This window comes from Falco naumanni, chromosome 4 (assembly GCF_017639655.2).
Source record: "Falco naumanni isolate bFalNau1 chromosome 4, bFalNau1.pat, whole genome shotgun sequence".
Classification (NCBI taxonomy): Eukaryota; Metazoa; Chordata; class Aves; order Falconiformes; family Falconidae; genus Falco; species Falco naumanni.
In genome coordinates this window covers 19,517,425-19,532,916 of record NC_054057.1, presented here as the reverse complement: position 1 = coordinate 19,532,916, position 15,492 = coordinate 19,517,425, and the positions used below count along the sequence as shown (strand labels likewise).

Genomic DNA, 15,492 nt, shown 5'->3' with positions numbered 1-15,492 from the left:
CGGCAACCTCAGGGTGCCGAGTTGGATGGTGGTTGTGACACACTGTCAATGGAGATAACCCATGGTCCTCAGGTATCAGGCCCTGCAAGTAAAACACATTGCCTTGGCAGTTCCTATATGTTCTCTAGTAGTATTCGTTCCTCACGACACTGGACATGCACATCTCACTACCAAATAGTCCAGAGCTTGCTTGCTCTTCCTCCACTCATTCTCATCTTTGGTACTGTTTCTTGCTACCAGTTCTCGCACACCTCATTACCAAATAGTCCAGAGCTTGCTTGCTCTTCCTCCACTCATTCTCATCTTTGGTACTGTTTCTTGCAACCAGTTCTCTCACTCTTCCTCTTGCCTCAAGTGAGACCTTCACTTTGCAGTTTATTACCAATGCCAACCCTTTCTCTCTCCCAAGGTGATCTGAACAAGAGGGCCGGTAGAGAATTGCCTTTTTGTATCTATAATAATGTTTCTGGTACTGCTGTGCTTTGTTCCAGTGGCACTGCCTCAAAGCATATTCTGCAGATTTTGTGGCGAGACTGCTATTGCCACCTACCACAGGGCTTTGCTTCTGTGAAGTTTGTGTTGATCCCCCACACTTTCACACATTCAGCAACAGACTTAATAATAGCAGGACTGCATTGTAGCAAGCTTCAGGCTCCCTTTCCTTGGTTTTTATTTAATCCAAGGTTAGCATGCAACGAAGGCATAACCTGGAAAGTATGTCTCTTCAGCAAACAATTGTGTGGCTCTTGCCTGGTTAGATGTACTCAACCCAGCATTAAGCTATTCATTTTGAGTGCTAACAGCAACATAGCTGCAGCAATGTGGAGCTCGGAGCCTCAGGTAACTAGCCAGGCAGTTAGAGCATTTTGAGCTCCGTACCATATGGCCACATCTGATTTCACTGATTATTAATTCTGCTTGAGCTTCAGTCACAGAGAAGACAAATTCTTACCTAAAGAAAGAACTTTACGAGAAGAGAAATAGTTGGGACCTCTTCTCGTGACGACCAGGCTGAAGAGAAGTACAAAAGGCTGAGGGGTCTCTTAAAGCAGAAGTAAAGAAGCAGGATTGCCCTTGGAGTTAGTATGTGACGAAATCTGCTGGGAAAAAACAGCAGAATATAGTGGCAACCAAGTTATAGCGTGTACCTCGTCCTATTTAACAGCTTTGTGGGGCCAATTCTCTTTTTGCAGGATACGAATATCCCCCCTGGAGTTAACTCCTTTAAACATGCTTGCCTGTATCCTGAAGAGGGAAAAATACACTCCTGGTGAGTTAGTAATACAGCAGTCTGATCTCTACTTGCACATCTCTGTTCACATCTATCGTTCCTGACTTTTAAAATTTCAGTTGCATTTTAACTGTATATGTATATGTAACTATATATAACTGGAGCAATTGCAGTTGTATTTCAACTACATAGATATATATATAAAAATACATAGAACGGAACATCTATGCCTGTCTGGCTAACTTCTCATACAAGCAAAAGCTTGTTTCTACTAGGAACAAATGAGAACAATTTACCTAGCTTGCCTACCTTGGCAACAAAACCCCCATATTTTTAGAATGAGAAGTCCTGAAGACCCTTCTTTCTTTGACACAGAAATTACCTCCTTCATTTCTATAAATATGATTGTAAGTCTCAAACTGCCTGCTGCCAGAATAACACTGAAGAACATTAGTGACTCAGAAAACCCAATTACTCTCCACCAGACTTTTTCTGATTTCTTGGCTTTCGGTTTCCAGTGCCATTTTCATGCTTTCACCTTAAATGCTTCCCTGCAGTTCTGGAGGGAAAAAAAAGAAGAGAAAAAAGGAAAAAAAAAAGTTAAAGAAAAAGGAAAAAGAAATACTATGAATATCAGGAAAACAAAATAAGCTATGCTGGGAACCTCACAGATTTAACGTAATCTCCAGCTACCCCTCCTTCCTTGCTGCAGACAGAGCAATCAAAGCAGCACAGCCATCCACTTGCCCTGTTGAGCAGCTGATTTGGGAGATTTGCCAATGCCCCTTCTTATAGCATGGAGTGGGATCATCAACTCTCAACCGGGGCCTGGAATGTTTCTGTAATTCTTCACCGTTCGGAGGACTTTTAACTCCTCTGCATGACATAATCTCCTTACAGCTTTCAAAATTAAGATCTCTTGCTGTACACTCCACGTTCTCACGGCGTGGCATTTGGCCACAGCGAGTAGTCATGCTAATTTGGCATAGATGCTGTGATTCACAGCCACAGCAACTGCATCTTGTTACACTTCTATTTGGAGGAACAGATTACAGAGTGAGTTATATCAGGACCACAGAATCACTATTACAAGCAGAAGTGATGGATCCAGCTTACCCTAACCTGATTTACTAGCCACCATGGTTTTGCTTCATTTTTTCCAGAGTCAGTGTTTATCTGGTGTGTCTCTCAGGTAGCTACTGCCAAAAGGTGCATCAGCGAAGATGGAAGAAGCATCTTGCAGCGACAAGCGGGAGCTATGTGGCAACAATAGAACAGGTTCATATGAATATCGACTGATCTCTGTGTGAGACTGAGAATATGGACAACGTTTATGGTGGAAAAATGGGAAAGCCAGCAATGGACTCAGAACAGAACCATGAGAAATGCAATGATCTGGAATTGCTCACAGAATAACTTTTCAGTTAACAGCTGCCAGAGCAGCCAGATGTGAGAAACAGTAGGGCTCTTGAAACATGTTGCCATATCAAAGTCAGTAAACCGACACTGCTGGAGATTTACTGGCAAATCTCCTTTGGCAAGAGAGTGAGAGAAGCTTGTGGACCACTGTGAAATACTTATAGACAGCTGTATTGGAAACAGCAGCAGGATATAAGTTTGCCTCTTCAGAAGTTAGCCAGTTTATTTCTGTTTCACCCTTTGCTTACCCTGATATTCATTTCAGCAAAGACTTCAGTAGATCCTTTACTGCCACTAACAGAATGGAATCATAGAAGCACAGAATCATTTAGGTTTGGAAAAAACCTTTAAGATCAAGTCCAACTGTTAACCCAGAACTGCCAAGTCCACCACTAAACCATATCCCTAAGCACCACATCTACATGTTTTTTAAACACTTCCAGGGATGGTGATTCCACCACCAGGTAGAGGAGAGGCAGACTAATTACCGACAGACAGTGACAGAAAGTACCTTTGGAAAACTAAGTGAAACGGCAGATCGGACCAAAGGCAAGACGATCATACACATCAAACACCCCTTCAACGACAAAGCCATGACTTGGGAATGTTGCTTACTTTCTGTATATGACTGAGAAAAGGTGAATTCTCTGTGACAAACTGAAGTGACTAACATGGTTACTTTGAGGGCTGCAGGGCATCTTTTCTTGGTAAATCTGGTCCTTTTGCCAGAGACCTTATCAAGAGGAGAAAAAAATATGCTGAGGCTACAAATCCTTTAATTTATACCCACACAAAACTTAAACTTAATACAAATTTTACACACCAAGATTTTAAAAATCTCATATAGGGTCCTTGTTGGTCACTAACAGCAGCAGTTTTTGTCTTCCACGTTTCCTTCCTCACCTTTTCAGCTTTTTGATAACATGTCTCAAAGCATGGTCCTGACTATTTGTGTGCTTTCATTATACATTCTGAAACCTTGCTAATAACAGCACCCAAATCAGGCTTTAAAAACTGAAACAGTAAGATGTGCCACAGCATCAAACAACTTGATGGAATTCGTCCCTTTCTTTCAAATTTCCAGTTGGAAATATAGGTCGTTTGTAGCCATCATGGTGTTACACTACCTATCAGTCTGTCCCCCCTTTACTTTTTCACATCAGCACTCTAGTCTCTTGGGCTACCATGAAAGAAATGGTGCTCCCTTTCAGCTGGAAAAACGCGTTTGCCTGTGTCCCATCTGCTGTGCTGACAAGTAGGTACAACCGTGGACCGGTTTGGAGTTCATTGTTGAGGTCACAGCGCCCTCTACTGTCCATAGCATCCTCTTTACTTCAGAGAACCACAGCATCATCTTGGTTAAACACCCAATACGCCGAGTGTTTATACACTCAGTAAAAAGAGTAAGGGGGGGGGCTGTTTACCAGAATTAACACATTCATTTCTGTTTCAAGATAAACTTCCATCTAGACCAGAAGGCCAAATCTGGGTTGTCCAATTGGACAGAAAACAGGTCAGCCAGGGCATACTCATTACTTGCTGACGATAAGGCTGCTTGTCAGAGTCGCTGTTAATTTAAATTAAACCACTGATGTGCGCAGAGCTTGAATCACACCTGACCTGTAAATGTTGAGTAATTCCACATAAGGAAGCACTCTGACACACATGCAAAGTAAGAAGAATCAGGCCTGTGTTTCAAGTACAAATTGTGAATACATCTGCCACAGATTTGTATTGCTCTTGTGATCATTCAGACTCTGCAGATACAAATCACTTATTACATATGGAGGTGTTCTTTGCAAACTTCTCTTGATGAGTGACCTGAGGTACTGTAGGTGATTCCATGCCCCTGTGAGCGTCCCCTGGACTGTCCCACAAGTGAGTCTGAGACCATCCCTGCCCTCCCACCAACCCACCTCTCACAAACAACCACAGACCCCTTATGACACTCCCTCTCTCACCTCAAAGCTCCATTTATCTTCACACAAGATAGGGGCTGCTCTGCCCACCCTGCCATAAGAAAATCCTACTTGCTTTTGATTTTAGCAGAGAAATCAAATCTAAAGAAGCAGTTATAGCCAACAAAAATCCCTAGCCTGGCTCACTTTTTAAGAAGCATGCAGCGCTGAAGGGCTGATGTGAGGGTGGGGGAACTCTTCTTTTTAAAATACACTGTTTGTCTCATATTCTGAATTTTTTTTAGCTTGACAGAACAACTCATAGCACTCAGAGGGCAGCAGCTGGCTTATTGTTTTGTGAGGCAGGTACAACCACTCCAGCTCCTCAAGGTGCTACCACATGTTTCCCAATAGGAGATCTTCTAGCATGATTCCCCATAACATGACACGTAGGAGTTCAGAGGATTTTCCTTCCAGAGACATTACATTGATGATATATATCAAGGTATATATTGACGATGGACTGAAGCCTTGACTACAGTACAGCATTCATTTTTTCATGTTAGTCTGATAGCAAAATGAGGAGAATTCACTAAACGATGCACTTTCAAGTGTACACACACTCATACATGTGTGTGTATTTGCATGCATGTATGTATTAAAAGTATCTATAAAATACTAAAAATCAAACAGCACTGCTGGGCATGGAAGGCAGATTTCAAGTGTAGCAGACATACTTGTCTTTATCTAGCCATTTTTTCCATGCAACTGCCACATCATAAAGTCACGGGTAATTTCACTGATACAGAGTAGAGTTGAGGCTCCAGAATGAGCTCCAGGGCTGCACTGCAAGGAAACTGTGGCCCAGTTGTGACCCTGGCTTTCTCTGAAGAAATACTTCACAGGAAGAATCATTCTAAAATTGCCACTTACTGGAAGGAGAAAATGTTGTCAAGGAGCAAAGGAGTATGCTGGATGGGGTGAATATTTCCATGCTGGTTTTGGGTGCAAGAACAGACTGTTGGGATTGTGCTGGGGAACAGAGAAATGCAGAATGACTGAGAAAAAGGTGTAAAGTTCTAAAAGATATTTTCTTTCTAGAAAGGTTTCCCTTTTCCTACTTGCTGAGGCGATATTTGGAAAAATTCACCCACTTTTCAAACAGAAAGAGCTTCACTGCCCCACTATTAACCCCCAAACTGCCTGTACCAGGTTTAAAGCAACTTCTTGTTTACATGCTGTGTGCATATGCAGAAGTGCATTTTGCAAGCAGCGTTGAACCTCCACATTTCAGCTGTCATTATAAGCCTTATTGCCAGCATTATTAGAAAAATCGCAGAGGAAAGAATGCAAAGCAAATTATGACAGTCTTACTTTATGGTAAACTGATAAAAAAAATTCTTACATTATAGTGAAATCAGTCAACAGGATTTTATAGCTGTGGAAAAACAGGGTGTTTCACTGGAGTATGTGAAAAGGAGTTTCATGTCTCACTCATGAAGTCATCTATTGACTCCAGTTAGTACTGGTGAGAGCTCAGTTAAAGGAATGTGTCTGATAGAGCACTGCACTTTAGGAAAGATGTGGACCTACTGAAGGATAGGGATTTCTCCTAATCTCCTTTATCCCTCACTGTCATTCTTATTTTACTTCAGCCATGGTAGTTGCAAGGTAGATTTCCCCCTCCACCAAACACATACACACAGAAGAAAACCCCCTTGAAGTCTACACAAGGAGGATGTGGAAAATAGCCTGGAGAAGAATAATCAGAGGTAAGGTAATACCAGTTTTCAAACAGGCAAAAGGCTGTTACAAGAAGAGACAGAAGCACTGGATAAGGAGTGAAGAGCTAAAATTACAGCCTGAGTCAGGTTAGATGTTAGGACCAGTTTCCAAGGAAAGAACAGTTAAGCATCAGACTCTTTAAAGGACCTGTGGAATCTCCATTGTTCGAGGCTCTTAAAAGCAAATAAGATAAACATCTTTCAGAGGTGGCTTAATTATAAACTGATCTTGACTTGAGCCAAGGAGATGATCTCTGAAGATCTCTTCCTGCCCTACTTTTTATTATTATGTACCAGCTAATCCCCCAATGAGTCTTTACAAAAAAATTGCATCCCAAGTATCCCCTGACCCAGCCACGAGCTAGAGACCACCCAGCTCCTAGTATACCCAGGAGAATGCTGCTTTTACCCTGAGCTGCCATTCCATGGTGATTGTCATGAAAGCTCTATGTAACTCTGAGATTATCAGTCTTCTACAGTGAAATACATCAACAACGCCTTCAGATTTTGCCAACACCTGAAAAAAACAAGACAAGAAAAAGAACTCTGGAAGCAGAAGAGCAGGACCAAACCTGTAACGTTTACTTGGGCTTTTGCTTTGAGGTGGGGGAGCAGGAGAAGAAAAGGGGAAACACTGAGTTTGCAGTTGAAAACTAGCTTGGATCTTAAACGAACACCAGAGTTTCACTAATGGGTCTGCCACAGATACATTTTGTAAGCACAGTGGATGATCTAAAATGAGGTAGTAACAGGGAAGGAGGGGAGTTGTGACAGTAACTGACTAGTAGCATTAAGAATAGGGACTGTGCATGTGGAACAGGACTGGAGAGGAACAGGTAATAAATGAAGAAAAAAATGAAAAGTCAGAGGACAAAGAAGGAAAGAGGGAGGAAAAGTGGTATTGGAACATAACTTTAAATGGGCAAGTGCAACAGAGGCCTAACTCCAACAAAGGTTCCTCTGTTTTCAGTGTTTTATATGTCTTTAAAGGAGTGCAAGGGGTAGAAGGGAATACCTAAATGAAGGAGAGAATCTTGGTCCTAGAGCCCAGATCCACTGACCAGCTGCTTATAGTAGGCCAGAGGCCCTCAAGTCTCACATTTGTGAAACAGTATGTAAAAGCTCCATCAGTCATAATTAATTTTTTCATGTAATTCAAGACTGAGAAGACATCCTCGTATGTACATTCTCTGTCCAGGATATAATAGGTGTTTCTTTCTCATGGAACAATATCCACTCTATTGCCCACATTCAAGATTGGGTGGGTCTGTCTGTCTCTCGCGCAATGGATTTTTGCTGCCTTCCCCTCTTGAACTGACTCTGGAGGTCTCTTCCTCCTCAGAACTTCCACAAACAAGTCTTGCAGAGAGCATGTTTCTGGTCCTTCTTCCTCATTGTCACTACTGTCTGGAAAAGAAGAAGAAATGCAGCCCTTGTGCATGAAGGAAAGGAAAGCTAAAGGCAAAGGAGTTCACACCAACCGACACCTTACAATAAAAAGGAATGCAACTGCATCTTTACATTTCTCCTGTTGTGAGCTTTACCTCAATAAATACCATCACGTTTCTGTCCTCTTCTTTACTTTTCAAAGATGCCCTATACTTGTCTTACAGTCCCTGTAATTGTAGCACTCATGGAATCGGAGTCTTCTTTCCTGGTGTTTAGCTCTTCTCTTTCTGAAAAGCTCCCCTAATATGGCTTGGAAGAAAAAGTAGGAATTCAAACTCCATGACCAGTCAAACATATGTCTTTATTTCTGAGATGGCAGGGCTATGGCAGACACACACTCTGGACTTCAGTATTTTCATTAGAGGTTTATTCCCATTTCACTAAGGGAGTTCAGCTAAGACATCCTGATCCTCCAGCAGAGACTGTATTCATCCCTTTCAGGGGATGAATCCATTCCTCTCATTGTGTCCACTTGCATAAAGAATCCAAAATCATTAAGATTAAATAGGAAAATAAGTCCTTAAGTGCATTGTTTTTACTCAGTTACCTACAGAAATAAATCTCTGTATATAAATATATGAGCTTGTCTAATTATACCAAATGATTCCTTGCTCTTTAGCCAATTATAACTTAATTCAACAGTCACACTTTACAATAGTAGGGTGTGTTTTGTATTTGGATGGCTTCTGTATTAATAACAGTTTAGCTCTATGCCAACAGTGGAAGGAAAAGAGTACAAAATACTGAGACGAGAATAAATCACAAGATGTCTTTACAGCTTACTGTCAGCATGCTTTCTGAGACTCAAAGAGAGGGCCTGCAAACGTATGAAAATCACTGCCACAAAAGAAAACACATGCATCTTTACACAAACATGCAATCTACATAGTTTTGCCCTGAGTAAGGTGTTAGGTGTGGCACACTTACCCGGTTCAGCAGCAGCAAGTCCTGAACAACTATTCAGCTATGCCAGTCCGGTGTGGAAAGAAAGCTTTAAGTGGGTGCAGACATCTGCTTTAAGCCTCGCAGGGCTTCCTGAGCATTATAAATTGGCTTTTGTGTAAATGAAAATCAGGCTGTGTATTTTCTGCCCTCGGATGGTGTTGAGTACATGTTCCAAAAGATAACTTCTTTGTTAAGATACGGACCAGTACACTTGTATTGTCTGCTGGGAAGGAGTTAGAAGTAGTGCATGTGGATAGAAGCTAATTATTTTCTCTTGTTCAGAGAGCATTTGTGCCAGGAAAATGTTCATATTTGCTGAAAATATAATAAAAAAAATTAAAAATTAAAAATCTTACCATCCATAATCCAAAAAGACATTACAGTTTACAACTGCCTGGATGCCATGCAACCAATAAATGGAAAACCAACCAACCAACTTACCAAGATAAAAGCAAACTAGAGAAAAGCCTGACCAACTTAAGAAACGTAAATCGATAGCTGAGGCGGGCCAGCAGCCTCTGACCGCAGGGGTTTTGCGCCTGAGGACCTGGTAAAAAATGCGAGAAGGTACCCAGCGGGCAGGCTGCAGCTCCCTGCCGGGTGGGAAGCGCCCGCCGGAGCGGTGCAATGGAACTTTGCAGCAGCGACGGAGCAGGCTGCTGGGGGAAGAACGGCCGGCGGGCCCCAGCGTGGGGAATGCCGGTAACGGCACCCGGGCACTCGGCGAATTTTGGCTGCGCCGGAGCCGTTCTCCCCCCGTGCTGATGCGTCGCCTTCCCCGCTCGCTCCTGCCACCTTCCCCGCGCCGGGGCCGCGGGCCGGGCCACCCGCACAGCCTGCGCGGGCAGCGGCGGCCGGCAGGGGGCGAGGACGGGACGGGACGGGACGGGACGGGACGGGACGGGACGGGACGGGACGGGACGGGACGGGACGGGACGGGACGGGACGGGACGGGACGGGACGGGACGGTGCCCCAGGGCCGGCAGCTCCTGGTTAGAAGCCAAGATGGGAACTGTTCCCGTGACTGCCCCGCTTCAGGCCGGGCTGCTAGGGCACGGGGTCGGGGGGGCGCACTCACTGTCGCCGGAGGTGAAGCTGTGAAGGTGCGTGCTGGGCCCCTGCTGCTGCCTGCTGGGCCGGTTGCTCCCTCGCAAGAAGGTCCCGGAGTGACCTCCATCCGATGGGTTCCATCTGGGCTGGAAGCCTTTCCCTCAGCTCTGAAGATTCACGGCAGGGCTGTGCTGTGGGGGGACGTCCCGCACCACCAGCTGCACGCATGGGCGTCGGGTGGGCTTGGTACAACACAGCTTCTAGCTGCTGCAGCCCAGCCTCTTGCCAGCAGCCTCCTTGTGCAGGGAGAGACGTGGTTCCCTCTTGCGTGCTCTGCTTGGGGTCAACACCTGACACCTTACCGTGCCTCAAGCCTGTTTCTCTGCCATGCTGCAGCAGCTGGAAGCTTTGAATTGCACTGAGCCCCCCTGACACCCCTGCATTTCAGCTGCACAACGGCTGTCCCCCCACAGCACAACCCAGCCCTGGAACTGCAAAGCATGGCAGGGAGACAGGCTGGCGGTGGGGCAGTGTAAGCTGTTGACCCCAAGCAGAGCACGCAAGAGGGAACGGTGTCTCTCCCTGCAAAAGGAGGCCAGTGGCAAAAGGCAGGGCTGCAGCACGGGGTGCACATAGGGCACCCCCACCCTCCAGCAGAACCAACCCTTCACAGTGCAAGATCCTCCGGAGCAACAGGGAAGGAGCAGCCGCCCTCAAAGCGCTGATCTTGCATGTGCAAAAAAGGATGTAAATCCACCACAGCAAACCACAGAAAGGTGTGTGAAATTATATATAGTCTCAGCCTTTATAGCAGTTAGGACTGCAACTTGATGTTAGGGCAGGGGGGTTTGTTAGGATGCTTTTTTGGCACCTGACAATAAGACGCGTGAGGGAATGGCAATGTATAATAATGTTAAAATTAGATATTCAAATGAAGGAGGGTGGCTTAGGACCCCACATGGCTGAGAAGTTCAGTGATAAGTGAATTTGTAAAAAGAAAGATCTGGTTCCTGGAAACGGAAATGAGTTTCTAACTCAGACCAAATGATTTTCAGCTGGAAATAAGAAGAAGAAACTATACCACAAGTAAAAAAAAAAAAAGAAAAGTAGCTTTGATAGGTGATAAAGCATTTTGAAACTGATGTAAATAAATGAGGAAGAATGGTAACTAACCTGAGGACAGTCATATATTTTCAATGAACACAACATTGTGCATTCACCTGGAATGAGTGGTTCTTCCTGTTCTTCTTTTAAATCAGCCCTTTATACTCCTCCAAATCCAATTTTTGCATTTTCATTTAATTCTGAATTAATTTCCCCCGATTTTTCCAGTTCATCAGCCAGCCAAAAAATAGCCACAAGCTCATTATTTTAGATGTCTAAGTACAGCTTAGTGAAAAGTGAAAAGTCACTTTTGCTGTCATTGTTTGTTTTGGTTATATAACTGGAATAATTTGTTAGAAATAAATGTATTTGCTGGCATAGCAACAACAGCAAAAACTATTTTGCTGTTTCCAGTACCAAATATTAAAAGAAAAAAAGTAATGCCCTAACAAGTATCATGAGGTGGTTTAGATATTATTATTATGAATTTTGAAGCAGATTTCACCTATTCCTCCCCATTTATTTTTTTTATTGAAGCTGGGGTTCTTGTGATATTTCGTTTCTTATGGGCATGCTTTTAATAAAAAAAGTGAAACATTTCAAAATTCACAATCAAATTACAAAATAAGAATTAGAGGGTCTCTTGCAGAGGAAAACAAGGTGCTCTAATGCTGAAAAGAAATGTTTTAGTCTTAAAATCAGGTTACAGGGATTGCAGCCACCCCATATTCAAATTTAAAATGTCTTGTACCTTACAGCTCTACATCTGGATATCTGATCCAATTGAGGTTGGGTGGAGCAAAGTAGAACAACTAGTTTATAACATCTTTTAGATATAAATAAGGAAATCCAGTAAAAAGAGCTGAAACCACATTTGTGTTTCGTGAAGAAGCTCCCTGCTACAGTCCTTTCCATCAGAAAGACACTTAGCACTTGTAGAATCAGATCTGTGCCTGAACTTTATCACTGTTAAGAATCATTACTTTCTTTACTAGCAAAAGTACAAACCACACGTAGTACTTCTGCAAAGGCTTGATTTTTTTATTTTTTTTTAACTTGCAATTTCCTCGCTAGCTTAAAATGCTTCGTGCAAGTGCTACTTTTCAAAGTGACTTCACATGGACAAATCTATTTTAAGGCATTTGTTAATTCAACATCAGTGAAATGTGGAGCGAAACAAAAATGAAGTCATTGTTCATTCTAACATTATTTATGTCATATTCAGCGGGGAGGGGGAAATTTTGTGGAGCTCTGTTTCTTTTCTCAATTTTATTCCAACAGCTTGGTGCACTTATTAATTCTTATGGCTTTCATTATTTAAATGAAGATGATACACAGTTCTCCATTTCCTTTTCTGGGGTCTTTTTTGTCTTCTCTGAATAATTTCTCCATCTGGATGCATGCTTAGCCCTTGTCATGAATCACAGATAAAGCAGAAATCCATTATTGTTGTCTCATTTGTTGTCTTTGTGTGTCTGAATAACTGGTTTAGCCTCAGCCATGCAAGTTATTTTATGTGGACATACTCCAGAACAAAAATAGTAAACAGGGAGTTCTGTGCATTCTAACATAGAAATTAGGATAAGCATTCATTTATCCTGTGCTTTAGCATGCTCATACAGGTGATTTTTAACATTTTCTTCAATGAGGATCCAATGTAGCTGAAACTTGGATGTACAATCTGATTTTTCTGCAGGTTACGTGATAATGGAAACCTTTATCCTAAGCTAGAGTTGTCTTTAGCCATACTGCAGTTTTGTTTATGATCATATTGCACATGACTTCTAGTAAAGTACTCTTTTTTTTGTGGTTTGCAATTTCTCATGTGATTTTAGGTTTTAAAATGTCTCCCCTGTTCTCTTGTTATCATACAGAGCATAGTCAGTGCAAAGTTTTATGCTTGGCACATAGAGCAATTCATCTCAAAATTACATGTTATTTGCTTAATTTGGTATTTCTATTTACACTAACTCTAAATGCCCACTTGGATCTTATGATCAGCTTCCAATTTATTTCTACTGTAGCATCCGGACAGTTGCTATTTATGTCTTTCTAGTTTTTCCACTGTGCTCATTCTGGTGAGTGTCCATCTCATCACAGCTGCATTGTGGATTCACATTTCCAGAATAATACAAGTGTTAAAAATATTGTAAGTCATAAGTTTTCATATGTGTGAAAGAGTCTCGAAGTTCTTACGTTTCTAGGCTCCTAGATCATGGGGGGAATCCAGAGTCTTGAGTGGCTCCAGGCACAAGCTGACAAGGCATTTCCTTAACATCAAATAGCCTGTGTGTTTATGTTTGTGGACAAGGTGGGGACAGAGCAGCCCCAGATCTGCTGCCTATCCCAAAGCCCTGAAGAGCAAAGTATATTGCTTTTGCTGGGGGGGGGGGGAACTTAAACATGCAGGGCAGCAGCAACAGCTCAGGAGCAGAGCTGGAGGCACCGATTGCTAACTGCTGTAAGAACGTGCTAATCCTACACTCCATTCATGTGATTTTGCATTCTGACTTCTCCCAGGCTCTTCTGTAGCAAGGCAGCTCTAGCCCATCCCTCATATTTTGGACAGCAAAACTCAGTTTTGCCTGTATTGTTGGGAAGGCAGCTCTACCTTTGAGAGAGGTACGTAGGCTATTCTGCAAAGCACGAAAAAACTGAGCCCCTAAGAGGAGGAACCACAAGAGCAAACGTGTCCCAAACCCCACAAACAAACAAACAATCAAAAAAGATAAATTAACCTCTGCAACTTAGATGAGTGCCCTTATTATTGAGGTAGCAAATAAAAAGGAAGTGTCCATGTGTTCTCTAACAGTTTGGCTGAGGTTGAAAGAACAGGAGAACAAAGGCCTGATATGATGGCATGGAGCAAAAGCAGCTTTAAAACACGGTTTCAGGAAGGGATGCTGAAACATTTAGGCTGGTCTCTAAAAAAACATAAACCTTTCAAAATAGCAAACGCTATAGCAAAGACTTTCAAAACAGGAGTTAGAAGCATGAGTCTTACTAAAATTAGTGGGAGCTGTGCATCTACAGCTGTAATGGCTTTGAAATCTCAGCCTATAATATTCCTTGTTTTCCATCATCAGGCCTGTAGCAGGGAAAACATTTTCTGTGACTGAAAACACAAGTAGTTGTCCATCCAGAACTGCTGGAAACCACACGAAGTTGTCTTCAGTGCTAGGTAGGCTATACGGTACATATTAATTTATTTAAGAACAACTGAAGTGTTTGAAGCCTTGTAAAGGAAATGGGGGGGCACAAGTGTTAAGACTTTTATATGTTCATACAAAAATATACAAGGTTCCTAGTGCATTGTAAAATGAAAGAGCAGAGGCAGACCAAGTCTTTAACCATCTGAAACAATCTAATCATCCTCTGGAAATGCACTGTTTAGGGTGACTATGTTAGCTGAAAGCGGAGTGATTAAATAAAGTCAGGCTGGTAAATCTCCTGAGTACTACTGACTTATTTGTAGTATCATTGAAGAGGAGTAGTATGACTGCTGTCTCGAGTCTAAAAGCTATGACATTCAGAGTACGGTAATTGAAGCCTGCCATTCCAAAGCCCTGGGTACACGTTCAGATCTTATCAATGCAAATTTTACAGCCAACGATTTGCATCAAGATAAAAATTAATTCTTCTGTTGGCTGCCTTGGGTTTGATCCATGAGAGAGCACAGGAAGAAATAATAATAAATTTGTAAGTTACTATGTATCAACCATGACTAAGACAGGGAGAAAGATGAAGAGAAAAAACCTGCTCTCTCTCACTCTCAGCTTTCACACCACAGAACACCAGTGAAGGCCGATAGACATTTGGTCTCATAAAAAGCATACAAAAATGCAGGCACAGACAGGACAGGAGGAATGATTTTTGTTAGAAAGACCCCTGATTGAAGGCATCCAATTCCAGCAACCCCTTTTAAGCACAGACTTTAAGAATCACAATTTATCCCAGCTCTGTGAGAACTCAAAGAGAAAGAGAGTAGATTCTGATGACACCAAATACCTGAACGATTTAGTATTTTATAGTTAAAATTATGGTATGCATTGTCACTAGAAGCTGACTGGAAGACAGTGTGGACTACAAGTAAAGACATCACTAACTTCTCCGACTCCCTATAATTGCTTTCAGGACATTTTAAGGCACCTTAAGACAGAGACCCAGATAAAAAGCACAACAGTAATTCTGGTTTGAGGTGACAATGATGTGTGAATGCGTTGCCTCTGAAAGAGTAGGTAGCAAACTTCTGATGCAGGTAAAACACACAGATTTTCTGCTACATACTTCATCCCTTCTATGAATCTCCCAACAACTGACCAGAAGTTAAGGACCTAAACAGAGAAAAGCTGCAGCTGTTCAAGGAATACCTTGAAGGAGGGAATGTTCATCTCCAGCTTTTGGGCAGTTATTTGTTCCAAATATCATCAATTACAGATCTGATTGCAAGCGCGTTTGCCCTTCTTTAATTCATCTTACTGTTTGAGCTGTTCCCCTGCAATAGGTGGCTAAACTGAAACAGGCAAAAAGCTAGCTGAGTGACCCTTGCATATCTGAAGGGTAATCATTCATCTCATCACCGTTTCTGCTAACCACCCTTCTCCAAACACAG

General features: G+C 42.5%; 1 protein-coding gene across 1 annotated transcript in view; it reads right to left on the bottom strand.

Annotated features, from left to right (window-relative positions):
• Positions 1–783: 783 nt before the first annotated feature.
• Positions 784–15,492, bottom strand: part of TBX20 (T-box transcription factor 20) — a 57,426-nt gene continuing 42,717 nt past the window's right edge. Inside the window, exons 9-10 of the transcript XR_005827643.1 lie at positions 12,217–12,220; positions 784–796 (exon numbers count right to left, since the gene is read on the bottom strand). The gene's annotated coding sequence lies outside the window, so the exon portion shown is untranslated. The remainder of the gene's footprint in view (positions 797–12,216; positions 12,221–15,492) is intronic.